Source organism: Dermacentor silvarum, chromosome 10 (assembly GCF_013339745.2).
Source record: "Dermacentor silvarum isolate Dsil-2018 chromosome 10, BIME_Dsil_1.4, whole genome shotgun sequence".
Taxonomy (NCBI): Eukaryota; Metazoa; Arthropoda; class Arachnida; order Ixodida; family Ixodidae; genus Dermacentor; species Dermacentor silvarum.
In genome coordinates this window covers 27,486,225-27,502,647 of record NC_051163.1, presented here as the reverse complement: position 1 = coordinate 27,502,647, position 16,423 = coordinate 27,486,225, and positions in this window count along the sequence as shown.

The following is a 16,423-nucleotide window of genomic DNA, read 5'->3' as shown; positions in this document are numbered from 1 at the left end:
TTGACTTTGGTAAAGCTGAGCGGGCCTCGGTTATGGTATTCGTGTAAAGGTTTCTAATAAGGGGCCTTAGAAATAGGTGTTCTAAAATTCGGGCACGTAGTCAACCTAACGCATTTTTCACCTCACCTCAAAAAAAAAAAAAAAAAAAAAAAAAAAAAAGGGGGACAGAAAAGGTACAAATGCGATGTTGGTGTTCTACACATGAAGAGTACATCTGCCCATGCGTGACTGATTTGATATTGCGGGAGAACATAGCTACACTACTGCTACTGTGAAGTAAGTGCAGAGAAGCCAACGCCTTGCCAGTAAAGCGGTAGACTCTTTTTAAGATGAACTGGAAGGGGAGCATAAAAATTTGCTCGGCTTAATTATCAGAAGTTCATATTAACGTGGATCAGAAAAGCACAAAGTATGCTATTCTCGGTGAGGCCCAAGTACCTACGGCATAAAATAATTAGTAATCAGCAAAATCAAAAAGCAGGGGCAAAAAAGGAACACATTTATTACATTTGCACGATTCAAACGCGTTGCTTTATACTCTGTGATTCAAAACTTTTGAGTAATTCTCGCTCGCCATTATCTTGCAAACCTGTGCGCTGTCAAAAAAAGGCTGCCGTTTCCCCCCTGCACGCTCAAAAACATCCTTCAGTGCTTCACGTTGCTGACAAGCAAAAATTACACCTACGCATTCAGGGCATTATCAGCGGCGTCACGTGTGAGGCCTTGCGGTTCCTGGGCAGAGTCCTCACCTAGTTATCACCCTGCAGAGGAACATCGAAGACAACCTCAATTACATTAAAGCGCGCAGCTTTCTTTTGTCTCTTCTGCGTTAGCAGTGATTTCCTCGCCAGATATATATATATATATATATATATATATATATATATATATATATATATATAAACATAAGCTTGGGTCACTCGGTGTGTACCACTGGGTATGCGCCCATCCTTGGCCAACCTTCCAGAATGGATGTGCTACTGTGACGTAACGTGTGGGAAGCCTTAAATGTATTTCGATATGGGTCATGCTTCTGTGTGCATACGCTCTCTCACTGTAAAATAACTTCCATCCTTAAAAGAGAAAAATTATGTAAATATGTCTAAAACTCATACCCTTACACCACAAAAGAGGGTAAGGGTGCGATTTATAAACAGATTTACACCCATTTTCACTTGTACGGGTGTGAGTTACTTTACAGTGCTGATCAACATTCTTTCCTGTTGAGAAGCATCAAGCATCGATTTCGTCTTCGTGAGGCAGACAGCTAACCGCTACAGGAGACGAGGCTGTGCTCGTCATAACCGGTACTGCTGCTACATCGCCAGCTCAAACAAGCTTGGTATCGTTTATAGAGTCCAACATTGCCTTGTATTTGCGGGTTTTTTTCCCTATCGCATCAGCCCTCTATGTTTCCACGTCATCGTCGACGCCGGTGTAGCTCTTCGTACCCGCAGAAACACCATTTGCTTCTCGTGTAATTAGCAAGGACACCTCCTTCACGTCGGGTGATCCGGGCACTCACGCTAAGACGATTAGCAAGCGTCATTGGTGACTATGGCAGGTCGGCTGAAAAGCTAGAAATGCTTTATCTTGGGGCTAACTCCGATTTCTAGGGAGCGTGCGAATGGTAATTTTTTGAGACCGAATCTAATGCGAATCGAAGTGGTGGCGGTAGCCGAGTCGAATCGAATATCGAATGCTCTTCGAATACTTTTTCGAACATTGAACAGCCGCTTTCATATATAAAATGATGTTCGTATCCCAGAATTCATAATGACAGCAATTTATGTCAATACGTTGCACGTTATAAAGCGTTGTTTATTAAAAGCACGCCGATTAAGCATTAGGGACAAATAAGCAGTATGTTCACAGAGACCGCACTCCTCGGAGAGTTCGAATGATCACTGCATAGCTGGTTAAGTGTGGCTCCCTGAGTGGCATAGCCTGCTGTACTACGTAAGTTTGTAGCAGCACCAACGAGGCAACGTGCAGAGCTGCTGCCGACGCCGTCCGCGTTTCCCCGCTTTCGCACCGAGCGCGAGCGGCGTCCGTGACTGCAGACCGTGCCTCTGGCGGCGGCTCGGAGGTTTCACCAGAGAGGCTAGCAGAACTGGACATTCGTCGAGCAGCGTCGGAAGTCGCTGCCCCTTCTCGCCTCGCAACATTTCTATATAAATAAGTATATAAATATAAAAATGCTTCACGTGCAATACATACACGCTACATCTACGCGTTATTATGTTTTAGGCTTATGCAGGCGGAGATTGAAGTTTTCGTAATTTTGGGCAAATTTAATATTTCTTGCGGACAGTTTGCGCATCAAAATGTTCGAAATAAAAATTCGAGCAATATTCGTATGCGCTAATAGTGACTTTATTCATTTCGAAGGCCGATTCGTTATTCGAGTGTTTTGAATATTCGCACATCTTTATCGAATTCCCCTATTAAGATGCGCGTGAAACGCCGAACCACTCTTATTAGGCAATCGATGGACCAATTAAATTAAAAGAAATTTCTTGCATCTGCCGCCCTACGACGCGTAATTTTGATTTTGGGCCTTATTTCTTTTTAAACAAAGATTGACACGAATGTGTAAGTTTCAGAAAGTTTAAAACACAAATTTTACAAATCCTGAAACTCTGCATCAGAAACAGATATCGCAGTTCTGTAAACTGTACCTCGTATGGCATCTAAGGCGGACAAATTTTCTGCACGAGCTTACAGTTTGCGTGAAATTGCTACTATCTTACAGGGGTTTGGAAAAGTCATGCTCATAACTTAGTTATTTATTTCAGAGCTGTGTGTGATACATCAATTGCGTCCGCTTTATATGTGCTAACAGGTGTAGTTTACAGAATTATGATCTATTTGAATGCTGATTTACAGAGTTATAAGCCTCAAGCTCGAATCGTTTGTTTAATTTATCAATGTTCGAGAATGTTTGTTTAAAAGTTGATGGCATAAACTGAAAATCTACTTCCTACAGTCCGTACATTTGAGTTGTTTTTGTTTTAAGCACAACATGCGTGGTCAGATGCGGTGCAATATGGGTGGCGAGCAAAACGATTTCTCTTTTCCCATGTTTTCAAATCAGAGGTGTTGAGGTAAAAGTTTTCTCTTAAGCGAATTAGCGGTTCGTATTAAGTGGGTGTTCTTTTTTCCTTACTTTCTTTGCCGTGTGTCTATGGAAAACAAACAATATGTTCGCACGGTGTTTCCTATATCCGAAAATTTGGCTTAACCAGGTTCCGTATAACGGGAGCCTACTGTATTGCCTTGCGGACACGCGAAAACTTCTAATAAAGAAAGCAGCTCAAATTCACCAGTCGTCCTATCCGAGGCAGAACTTTCTTCCCAAGTTCTCTAGAATCGCTTCACTTGAATCAATTCGCTTCTCAAATCTCTTAAATCTCTTGACGCTCGCTAGTAACTACGAATGAGTTGCGCCTTTTCGCGCGCGTTAGTAAGTAACAATTCAGGAGCCAACTGACTGCACTTCATTCCAATGAAACGCTTTTACCGAGTTAACAAAACTAGAAAGAAAAACGACCACTGGGGTATTAAAAAAATTAAACAAGGCCAGCACACTTTAGTGCATTTTGTTAGAGCTGTACATTTGGAAAATGTCACCTCTCTGGTTTCAATGGTTAATTATGAGCCTATTAACGTCTCCAACGAAAACGTTGGATTTTGGAAACCTGCCCGTTTCAAGGCCAACTCGGCTCTTTCCTTATAAGTTAAACAATGGATGGCGGAGGAATGCAGTTTTATGGGAGATCTTGATACGGCCAAGCCTCTTTATAACGAAGTTGCATCTGTCGCAAAAATACCTTTGATATATCGGATATTTGTTATAGGCATATATTTGTTGTATGGTAATATTGGCTCGCGAAACATTTTATTTACTTTGCTATATCCGATAATTATTTATATCCGTGTTCATTATATCGTGGTTTGATTTAATAGTGAGCCAAGGGGTTTCACCAGTGTCGCCTTTTTATTTACCTTATGTCGTGGGGCGCAGGCCACGAACGTATACAAATGGTGAAATTGTCCTTCGAACGATTCAATTGAGGAAGAATCAACAATGGACCGGCCCGCTTCCTATAACTCGTGGTTGGCGTTCACCATAAAATGTCCTGTTGTCTAATGGACAAGAAGTAAAGCTAGCCGCAAATGTTTACAGACCGCGCGATATGACAAAAAAAGCTGTGTAAGTTCCCCAGTCAGAGCACACAGCCCGCAATGCGGATTTCCAGCCTAACCTACTAGTGTATGCGAAGAAGATAGCGCCGTATAGTTTTGCTGGCTACGGTCACAAACTGCTCGGAACTTCAACGTTCGCGCTGATTCCGCGGTCCGTAAACATTTGCGGTTGACTGTACATGCACGACGGATTTTTATTGGGTGTTGCTCACCAACTCCTCATCGCCTGAATCGCCGTAATAGATAGATAGATAGATAGATAGATAGATAGATAGATAGATAGATAGATAGATAGATAGATAGATAGATAGATAGATAGATAGATAGATAGATAGATAGATAGATAGATAGATAGCGCAGTAACCTACTTCACTCGACGGGTGGTGGAAGCGAGGTTGTGCTTGTAGTCGAGGCCATTGTGTGATACTGAGTTTTACTAGTTCGTACGAAACGTTTCCGTTCTGTACATCACTGCTCGCCATATAGCACGCATACACTTGTGTTAGAAGGCCGAAATGCTCGCGTATCGCGCTTTGAATGCAAGTTACAGGAAGCCAGGAGGTCCCAAATGAGTCCGGAGCCCACGTGTGTCCCAGTACTTATCCGGCGATTAAATGCGGACGGAGTGGCCCATAAATATGGCCGCAGCGATAAGTGTGCCCAACTGAAGGCCTGGGATTTTCGCGATAGTCGGGGAATTGCCGACAGATATCAGCGACGGAGACTGATAGGAGATGGGTGGAATAATTGGTGACACAACGGAAGGGGAAAGGAAATGAGGCCAAGTTTCTATTAGGAATATTTTAGGTAAGTATTGCACCTGAAGCTAAAGAAAAGAAAAAGAAAAAACTATTGGACTCTACCACCCCCTTGTGTCGAACGAGATGCTTCTATCATCATCACCATCCGCAAAGGTATTGTTACGTGCTAAAAGGCACAAACAAAAGAGCCTATTCACGCTGTATTTACAAGAGCAGCGCCGCCAGAGACCAAGATGGTAACCAGCTCGTGCCAAGCCCAGATGCCCGTCTTCGTCTTCCTTTGCACCAAGTATCATAAGCGTCTGTTGTATCGCTACAGTATTTTATATAGCTTTGGTGTTGTACGGGCACGTTACACTAATCAATCAATGAATCAATCGATTAATTAATGAATCAATCAACCAATCAGTGAATCAAATGATAATTGTCTCAACTAACGTAACACCCATCCAAATTAGGTATAACTACTGCGCCAGCGCAATCTGAATCTGTATAACCTGCATCTGTACGACGCGGACTACCTCCAGGGAATTGCGATACGCGCCCGCTGCGCCCCAGGTGCCCTTGACTCTCGCTGGCTAACTCGCCCCTCCCCTCCCCCGGCGCCCCCCAACAAGCGGGCCCGCCGGCGGTTTCTCCGCCACCGAAGAAGTGGTCCTTGCGAAACAGCCGCTTCGCAGTTGCGGTACCTTCGTGCCCGCCACTCCGACGGGAGGCGTCCGTGTCCGGGGACACACAGAGGCGACGGCTAACTACACCTCGCGTGCCGCGCGCCCAATTGCGCGCCCCGGTGCATAACCTTCCGCCACCCGGCGTACTCCACCTGCGTGAGCGTAAGCGCAGAGGGAGCCACAGTGTACAGCGCGGCGCAGACGGGGCTGACTCACGCATCCTGTTGTCATTAAGTGCGCCAGCGGCCTGAACAAAGTGAGCCGGGAGCGTTATACGGCGTTCGCGCTGCTACCGCGCAAACCTTGGTCCTATACGGGAAACGAGCGCAATTTTGCCGCTACATGGTTCAGCGTATCCCTGACAGAATCGGAGCAAAAAAAAAAAAAAAAATCACGCAGAAACTCCGCTGGGGTTGTCTGAGTATGCGCAAGCATTGACTCACTTGCTCATCTACAGGCAGTGCGGTGTCATTATCAATCTTGTCAAGCTTGATCCGACCAGCATAAACACTTATCAAGCTTTATCGGTCGTTATCAAGCTTATCGGACTACGCCCGACCCTTATCAACCCTTATCGGTTGTCATCACCCTTATCGGACTCGATCGGACCCTTGTCAACCCTTATCGGTCGTTATCAGCCCGCGAAAGTGGATGTCCAGCGGAGCTGTTGCGAAACCACCACTACAACTGCTGAAGGGGGTATGCAGTGTTTTATTGACGGTTCGGATGGTTGTTTTGAGCTTGTTATTTATTGAAACGTATGCTATTCTGTGCGTTTTATGGGCGATTTCTGTGAATGTATGCACTGTTCGCTTCACTTTGCTGAGCGCTTGTAGACACAGCCTTGCGGCATGAGCCGTTGTTTACCTGCTTACGGACGTATGAGCCATTGCATTCGTCTTACGTGACGGACGGACAGGTTTCTCATTGGGTAGGCATAGAAATGCTTCCGCATTAAAAAAAAAAAGATAAGAAAATTATGCAGATCCAATTATGCAGACATGAACATCCGGGAACCTGTGTGAAGCGAAGCTTTCGTGATGTGGTTAGTTAATAAAATGCTGTAAATTTGCCCATTTCATTCCTGCATCTTTGGCGTTAAGGAAACTGACGCACGCGAGCATGTGCTCTAGCGCAGCCGTGCTACGCAATGTGACACACGGGGTGATCATCTCAAGAAGTTTTGTTGGCGTTGGCATGATAGAAATATAGGATCGAGTGTAGTCTAATGGCCAGAGGATTGGGCTGCTGTGCTGAGAAACCTGAGTTTCGATCCCGCCATCCCTCTCGCAATTCGAGTTTGTTTTCAAGTATGAGAAACAGCAGCAGTGCCTAGTATAGCCACGGTCAAGAAAATCCGGGAGCTATTCGCAAAGAAAGCTTCATTTTAAAAGGCAGCGTTGAAAAAAGACATACTGATGTCCTACAGTCGAACCCAAATGTAACGAACTCAGATAAAGCCAATTTATTCTCTCTATCGAACACGCGAGGCTTAATTACAGATACTCAGGTAAAAAAAAAATGTGGTTGATCCCTCTTATATAGGAATCGGTATAGAACACGAAAGTGAAACGTGTCTTCACAGAAGTAGTGTAATGTTTATTGCACATTGATATATAATGTCTATTGGTGTTTTGTGGCTAAAGCGCCCTTAGGCGTTGATGCACCCACGCTGACGCCTGGTGGCACGTCTCCTCCATCACGACTACCAACGTCGATGACCATGAGCAACCGTCGTGCATATGGAAGCTGCACTACGCTGCACACGCTAGCACAACGCGAAAGACGAAGCACGTAACTGACACACTAATACAACGCGCAAGACAAAGCACGTAACTGAATAGTCACCGAGTCAAATCAGCGCGTACAGCGCGTCGTAATTGCAGCCTCCGCGATCAACTTCAGAAACATTTTCAGAGCTAATTGCGGAGGCCACGCTCCGCTGTGCTGAGTACGGTGAACGCCACCTAGGTGGCGTTGGTAGTGCTTCTTGATGCCAGCGTCCCTTGGAATGCTGGCATCGAGGCGTCGTAGTGCTGAGACCACCGAAGCGTTCACTGTCGGTGCGCGTTAGTGTCATAATGCAGTACTTCTCTTTTCTGCTCGTAGGCGGCGGCACCGCCCCGAGCAAGAGCGCGGGTACACGGAGGAGTGTTAGATATATAAGGCGCGTCTGTGTAGCTCTCTGCAAATGCGTTTGTGGCGCAATGGGTTAAACGCTCGGCGATCTATCGTCGCGGACCGAGAGGTCGTGGGTTCGATTTCCAAATTTTGCATGTTTGTGGAACTTTTTCTTCTGGTTTCTTTCTTTGTATTATGTTCTATGACGTATTTCCGTGACGGAAATACGTCAGTGAAGTCTTGGTGGACCCCGGCATAAAACACTTTCGTGTTAAAAAAATTGACAGTCACTTAAGTATTCCCACGTTATTTGAATGCGAAAGCGTCATGACTTTTCTAATTGATTGGTTACGTTCATGATACGTACGTCATACGTTGCCACGAGTCCTTCACAATTCTACCTTAATACACCTTGCTCTAATTTGTACCAATCTTAATCCACTTTTTTTTCTGCCTGAATCCACCTTGATCTATTTTGTACCGACCTTAATCCACTTTAATCCACCTTGAACCGCTTTAATTCACCTTAATCCATTTTACTTCACCTTAATTCACTTTACTCCACCTTACGCAACCTTACTCTAACTTGTTCTCACATTAATTCTGTATTACTACTGACGTCGCACAAGACGCTGATGACGTCACTGATGATGATTTTTGGTACCACTCGTTGTGGACAACATCGCCGGGTTTTCTGCCTCATGAGACATATAATGCTGTCGCATCAATAACGAATTTAAACGAATTTATAACGAAATTATAACGAATTAAACGTATGCTATATCGAACTCGAGGTATACGCTGCCAGCGCAATAAAATTGCAGAGGGAAGTGGGTTGGAGAATCTCGCGCATGGAGAACGCGATTATTAAAGTGACGCTGACAAACGTTTCAAGACACATGATAAAATAAAATGCCTACTACACGTGGTTTCGTATTCAAGAATTCGATTCATTGCTTCGTTACTACCTTGGAAATGACAACTCTGTTTATGCAACGAACGCATCACAAAAGTCCGTGTAAGTTCGTTGTAGGCGAATTTGGGTATACCGAATTACCTGATACAGTCGAACGCTTCTCACAACGGAATTACCTGTATAGCAAGGTATTATGTCCCGGCCGATTTCCCCCATGTTTTATATGTATTGCGAACGCTTCTACAACGATGACCACAACGACGAATGTGCCTGTACAACGAAGTAATTTAGGCGTCCTTAAGGACGCCTAAATTTACAGCCAACGCCACGTAAGGCACCGTCACTGCCTTCCGCAGACACCAGTGAGCATACGCTCTGCGTTAGATCTAAACGGCAGCGCTAGTGACGCACTTGACAAGCGTACCGATACCACCGAGGAGGAGGAGGAATAAACATTTTATTCAAATAGCAGACTGAGGTTCTTGCGGGTGAAGCCCCTATTCCTGGGCCCCACTGGCTCCTGGGCCCCACGTTCGGCTTGGTCCAAGGTTGCCTGCTGGCTTCCCAGGTCCTGCCGGGCGAGTCGCGCCTCCCACGAGTGTTACAGTGCTGCTGCACTGTTCCATAGGAAGGCGCTTGTCGCGTTTGCTGTTTGTTGTAACACACCAGTGGGTGTGACGTCTGACGAAGGCGTCGCATATGATGACCGCGTCGTCATGAGGCAATCGAAACTGACGACTCACCACGTCATCAGAGCTAGCTAGAGCGGAAATGACGCGAATGTCAGCGAAGGCAGCAGTGTCGAAGAGCCTGTAAACTAACCGCAAATTCTGACAGCTAGTGAGGCGATAGCGAGATTTCACGGTTTTCAGCTTTACTTTGCGTCGCTTCCGCGTTTCTGCCTCGGAGCTTGCCATGAATAAGTAAAAAATTGGAGGACGCTTAAGCTTAAGAGTGGAACGCGATAGCGTTATCGGGCTCCGTTCGCATCACATTTTTCTTTATGACTAGGCTTTACTGCAACACACAACGTGGGATAGCCAGCTTACAAAGACCAAGCTTATATTGATCCCCTTAAAGTCTGCTTCACTTTTAAACACAAATGCATTGCTGGGAAGACATTTTTACAGGAGCAATTTAAGCCGTCTTAGACCAAAAAGTTGTCGCAGTTTCACCTGAAAGGTGAAGCATCAATTGCGATAGCAAATTTGTAGAGAGATATACGGAGTAATGATATTAGCTTTATCAGCTGTATAAACTTGGACATGCAGCAGCACCGGCAACGCGCCGAACTGTTGTCGACGCCGTCGGCATTTTGCCCGCGTTCGCTCAAAATGCGTGCGGCGTTGGTGACTGTTGCCGGAGCCTCTGATATAAATAGGCACTTGGTGCCGCAGCTAAACGTCGCCTCCCTTCCCTCCCCTTCCCCCCCTCCCCCCCGGCCTCTCGCGCATCGGAAGAAGGCGCGTTTGCTCTACATATATGGTGATTGTAAAGGAGGAAAGAGACGCCTACTTCTGCAGCCCTTAAGGAAGCACGGCGCAGAACGCGCGTTTGTTCTCCGCCGTGCGTTCACTCCCCGTGAAAGAGCGCGTCCCTCGTGCCCTTTCACTCGCACATACAGCGTTCGGCGGCGCGCGGCCACGATTTCATCTCCATTGACGTCATACGGAACCTCACGGCGACGGCGACGGCGACGGCGACGCCGACGGCAGAAATCTGCTTTTGAGTGTCCATATAATTGCTATCGCAATAAAAATTGAAGGCCCTAGTACCTTTTTTATTTTATTAATTGCTTGCTGTTGCCCCGAGGCGGGCGCGTGTCCAAAATCAAGAAAGGCTCAGTTGTCAACATTCCCCTCTATGTTGCCTAGAACCAAAGTACAGCGAAACACCGTCAGAATTGGAGGACGCTTAAGCTTCACCGTTAAGAGTGGAACGCGATAGCATTCAAAGATCCCTGGCTGCTTATCAGTTTTTTTTTCTCGTGTATTCAAATTACAATCCGACGCTATCACGCCTGCAGGTTGTGGTTAAGTCGTACTTTACGATTTTCTGACGAATTTTACTTTGAGAAATTCAATTTTTTTTCTACTAAAACCTTGTGCTACGCGGAGGGCCTGTGTTGTCGGTGTGGTTCGGGATGATGTGGATCGGCTTGATTAATTCCGCCAGATGCCGATGCTCAACACAGATGCCGAAGCCGACACCGACGCCGGATTTTCTGCCACGCGGGGCCCTTAACGCGGTCGCGTTCAAACGTCGGCTGCAGTCGCATACTTCCTCAGACGAAGTGTGCACAAAACAACGATTTATTTCACCAGGACTCTGTTGAAGTTTTTTTATTGCGATAGCGATTATATGGAACTCAAAAGCAGATTTCTGCCGTCGGCGTCGCCGTGAGGTTCCGTATGACGTCAATGGAGATGAAATCGTCATCATCATCGCCGCGCGCCGAACGCTGTATGTGCGAGTGAAAGGGCGTGAGGGGCGCGCGCTTTCACGGGGACAGACAGACAGACAGAGAGTGAACGCACGGCGGAGAACAAACGCGCGTTCTGCGCCGTGCTCGCTTAAGGGCTGCAGAAGTAAGCGTCTCTTTCCTCCTTTACAATCACCATATATGTAGAGCAAACGCGCCTTCTTCCGACGCGCGAGAGGCCGTGGGGGAGGGGTGGAGGGGGAGGGAAGGGAGGCGACGTTTAGCTGCGGCACCAAGTGCCTATTTATATCAGAGGCTCCGGCAACAGTCACCAACGCCGCACGCATTTTGAGCGAACGCGGGCAAAACGCCGACGGCGTCGGCAATAGTTCTGCGTGTTGCCGGTGCTGCTGCATGTCCAAGTTTATACAGCTGATAAAGCTATTATCATAACTCCGTATAGCTCTCTACAAATTTTCTATCGCAATTGATGCTTCGCCTTTCAGGTGAAACTGCGACAACTTATTTCTCTCGTTAAACGTGCTCAGCGTGCTCTAATATGAGCGCATGGGGAGTGATCTTGACAACGAAGCGACTTGTACAACAAAGAATTTCGGAGGTCCCAAGCTGTTAGTTATAAAGGATTGTATATCCAGCTTTCTTTTTTTTTTGCATAAGCCTGTTCATTATTATCTGTTTCGACTGTAGTTGATATTGTATTCTGTCACCCGCCGTGTTTGCTAAGGCTAATACAGGCTAGGGTGCTAGACTGCTAAGCACGAGGTCGCGGGATCAAATCCCGGTCACGGCTGCCGCATTTCGAGGGGGGCGAAATGCGAAAACACCCGTGTACTTAGATTTAAGAGCACGTTAAGCGGAGCTGTTATACGCTAGTTTCCAGCGGATTGCTGCGTGCGTAGACCGAACGCGTAGACCAAAAACTATCATCATCAGCAATGGCTCGAGCGTCGTCGACTTCTTCCACAGCTGGCTGGTTGGCGCCCCTCGGCTCAACCGCGTGAACGCGCTCGTGCCACTGCTCCTGTAAATCGCGGAAATTCATTTCAAGTGGATGCGTCTTGCAAACTCACCGGCTACAATTCGTAAATTGCATTATGTGTCGTAAAGTTATTAACAAGAAGTTCATTAGTCAGTTTTTCTTAATTAGTTGAATAGGCGTTTCGATTTCTCGTGCTACTAATGCCGCGTCTTCGAATAACCCAGCTCAACGATAAGAATTATGCTACCTGCCACGGGCAATTTTTTTTAGAAATCCCGTAAACCTTAATTTTGAACACTCGGTATATAAGCACACCCGCGAGCGATTAGGCAGAAAATAATCAGATAGTGATCGCACCGAGGAGCTTTACTGAGTCAGAAACTGGACAAGCCAGTGCTCCAAATATTTGCCAAATAAAGGACGAAGAGCAAAACACACTAATCCTGATTTAATTGACAAGCGGGAAGTTTGGAAAGTTTGGAATACATACTTAGCCCCGCTTTTAGAATAAGCGCTCTGCTCGACAGTTCGGACATGGCTTCATCATCATCATCATCATCATCATCATCATCATCATCATCATCATCATCATCATCATCATCATCATCATCATCATCATCATCATCATCATCATCATCATCATCATCATCATCAGCCTATATTTATGTCCACTGCAGGACGAAGGCCTCTCCCTGCGATCTCCAATTACCCCTGTCTTGCGCTAGCGTATTCCAACTTGCGCCTGCGAATTTCCTAACCTCATCATCCCACCTTACTTTCTGCCGTCCTCGACTGCGCTTCCCTTCTCTTGGTATCCATTCTGTAACCCTAATGGTCCACCGATTATCCATCCTACGCATTACATGGCCTGCCCAGCTCCATTTCTTCCGCTTAATGTCAACTAGAATATCGTCTACCCCCGTTTGTTCTCTGATCCACACCGCTCTCTTCTTGTCTCTTAACGTTACTCCTAAGATTTTTCGTTCCATTGCTCTTTGTGCGGTCCTTAACTTGTTCTCATGGACATGGCTTAACCAGCTGCTAAATCGCTTTTACATGTTCTCTGAAGCTGCGGCCGAAGCTCCGTGTCGTCCATTCAGTCACCGTCTACGATATCTCCCGAAACAGAGGCTTGCTAAGCCGCACACCCATTGTAAAGGGAACGGAGGCAGTCTAGGCAAGCAATGGGCGCGTCAACGCGTGATCAAAAATGGCAGCGTCCGCGTGATTGTCGCGAAAAGGGTCAATTACATACAAGCATAAAATAAATGCAACACATTAACTACTTCCATAGTAGGCCTATAAAAAATGGCCTCTAATGTGAAGGTACTCTGACTGAGAAGCTGTAAACGACAACTAGAACGATAACCCATTGCGACGTAGGTTGAAATTCACGTGGCGACAGAAATTATTTGCCGAAGACTTTCCGACGGCCTGCGACTCGGCTTGCGCCGCTATTTCGTGCACCTAGAAAGACTGGATCAGAGAGAAGAGACATTCGCCAGGCCTCATATGCACGCTGCTCTTCGGGAGTCCTCACTAAACGTGGCATTCCCATAGCACTGGCACAACACAAATCAGTTGCTAGGCGGGTTCTTAATTTACGTACGAAAGTGTAGTTACGTCACTCCCTGCTTCGTGCGCTACAGTGAAGCTGCCGTCGCCGCGGCAGCTAGCGCAACAGTAATCTTTACCGGGAAAGGTACGCGGGGAGCGCTACGTGCTTCACATTGTTATCAGGAGCAACTTTTCATCAATTATGTGATTCGGATGCTTGTTTCGAGCTTGTTCTTTATCGAAAAGTATGTTGTTCTGCATGTTGCATGCGCGATTACAAGGAACGTACGCACAGTGCGCTTTCCTTTGCTGAGTGCTTGTAGCCTCTGCCTTACGGGGGTATGAGCCATTGCATTTGGGGGTATGAACCTTTGATGATGATAGTTTTCTGTCGACGTTACACCACGAAGAATCCCGGGATCCTAGTCATAGACAGCTTCGCTGCAGAATGTATCACATGATACAATCAACAAAACAACACTCGAAAGTATTTCTGTACACTGTACACACAGTATAAAGCAACTGAAACTGAAAGACGAGAAACTCTGCAGAAGCTGCATTCAAGTGAAGAGAACGACTAGACACGATTATGAACTCAGTAGAAAAACTAAACAATACTAAATACTATTGTATTTACTACATGATTTAAACGGTTTTTTCTGGCACAACTATGGTTGAGTGTAAAGGAATGTGGAAGAAGACAATCACGTAAATATGACAGGATGGGCGCTAACTTCCAACTGGTTTCAATACAAACAGTTTGTATTTATTGTATTTACTACATCATTGTAGTAAATACAATAAATACAAGCTGTTTGTATTGAAACCAGTTGGAAGTTAGCGCCCATCCTGCCATGTTTACGTGATTGTCTTCTTCCACATTCCTTTACACTCAACCATAGTTGTGCCAGAAAAAACCGTTTAAATCACTATTGAGTTAACACATCCAGGGATAAGCGCGTATACATTGGTCCCCAGTGCGCTGTCTTGGTAGAGGGCTCTTTAAGCATTTGTATTAATTCGTTCTCGGCAGTGCCGGCTTCTACTGGTCGGCGTGACGGTTAAAACGCGACAGTGGATTTTTCTTTAACCTCCTAAGACCCCTTGTACTATGCATTGCACATTGTCTTCAACTTCTTTTCTAAATTCACTCGGAAGTGATTACGCAAAATATTCATTCTGGGTATGAAGTGCGGTGCATGTGTAGCTGTTAAAAAGTGGTTTACTCATATTATTGTCATCCGCTTTGGATAAATTTCACACTTAATTGATCTAGACCTTTCTGTCGTCCTAGATGGCCGAAAGCAACCCAGAGGTGTGTTTCGAAGTCACCGAGATTGCGTGAAAATACCGGACGCGGCAGCAACATGGCAATGTACTACGCGTAGTTCCGTCTTCATCTCTGCGTTTAAGCAATGAAATGTAGTTTTTACTATAGCAAACATGAGGAGATGATGGAGATAGTAATTTTTTTCACGTACATGGAGACGCAGATTTTTGCATCTAACCGTGGTATTTAAGTTTTAAAAATTGTTTTTCAAGTTCATAAAATAACAGTAGACAATAAAAACCACCTTGAAGAGCGATTATGTCCCATAGTTGTGTTCGGGTCTCACGAGGTGAAGTTAGCCATGGCCTGAGCAAGGCTCAATTAGGCTTATTTTCAAATCAGATTTTACGGAGGAGTTTGACATTGTATATCTTATTAACATTGAATTCAACAAATAGCCATCCGGTATCTGCAGTTTACGGAAGATTAGCGATTTCGCGTTACAATCTTTTCTGCAATATTGACAATTCGTTTAAGATTGGGCTCATCTGTTGTACCCTGTACTAAATAGCAGTAATTAAGGGAAGAAGCAAACGAATGGTTTCATATAAGTAACTTTGCAGTTGTAGGGAGGATGGGTCTATTACGATTTAAGGCTCCGATCATTTGGCACAGTTTGGGAAAAAGAAGGTTAATTAATATGTTCATCCCACTGTAGCGTAGTATGTAATATGTTCATCCCACTGTAAAGAAAAGCGGACGCCGAACACGGAATTAAAACTTTAAAAGACAATAACCAACGAGACGTTTCGGTTGTCTTTTAAAATTTTTAATTCGGTGGTCGGTGTCTACTTTTCGATGCCAGATCTCGTCCCCGACCAAACGAGTTTTCGTGAAGCCCTTGATTTCATCCGCTGCACTGTACATGAGAAATAGGTACCCAGTACTTTTGTAGTGTCCGCAGTTTCAGTAGACAGACGATAGAACAGCAAAAGTATGACCTGGGGACATACGTTTGCCTTTTGGGCCGAAGGTAATGACTTTCGTTTTTAGTTCAGTTTAATTTGAGGCAGTTTCGTTCAGAATATAAAGACAACTGTGCAAGGGTGTCATTATAGACATATCTATTAAACGAGAGTTTGAACCTGAGGATATATTTCTGCAGGTGTGATCAGTATTTGGATAATTCATTCAGCATATCACCTATCCAAATTTGTGATCAGCACAAATTTGGATACGTGATAAATTCGATGCCATTAATAAAAAGAGTAACGGTTTCAGGATGCTGCTCTGTAGTGTACTGCAAACTATTTAATTTTTTTTTGAGGAGGGGGTGGGGAGATTATGCAACTAATCGATACGAACTGACCTCTTTTGCAGAGGTACTATTTAAGTAATTCAAGGGAAAGGACCTCTTATTCCGAATCTGTCGGTAATAGGATAAATGTGATGAGATGCTTCTGTAAAATCAAGAGATACGGCACATAATTGTGAGC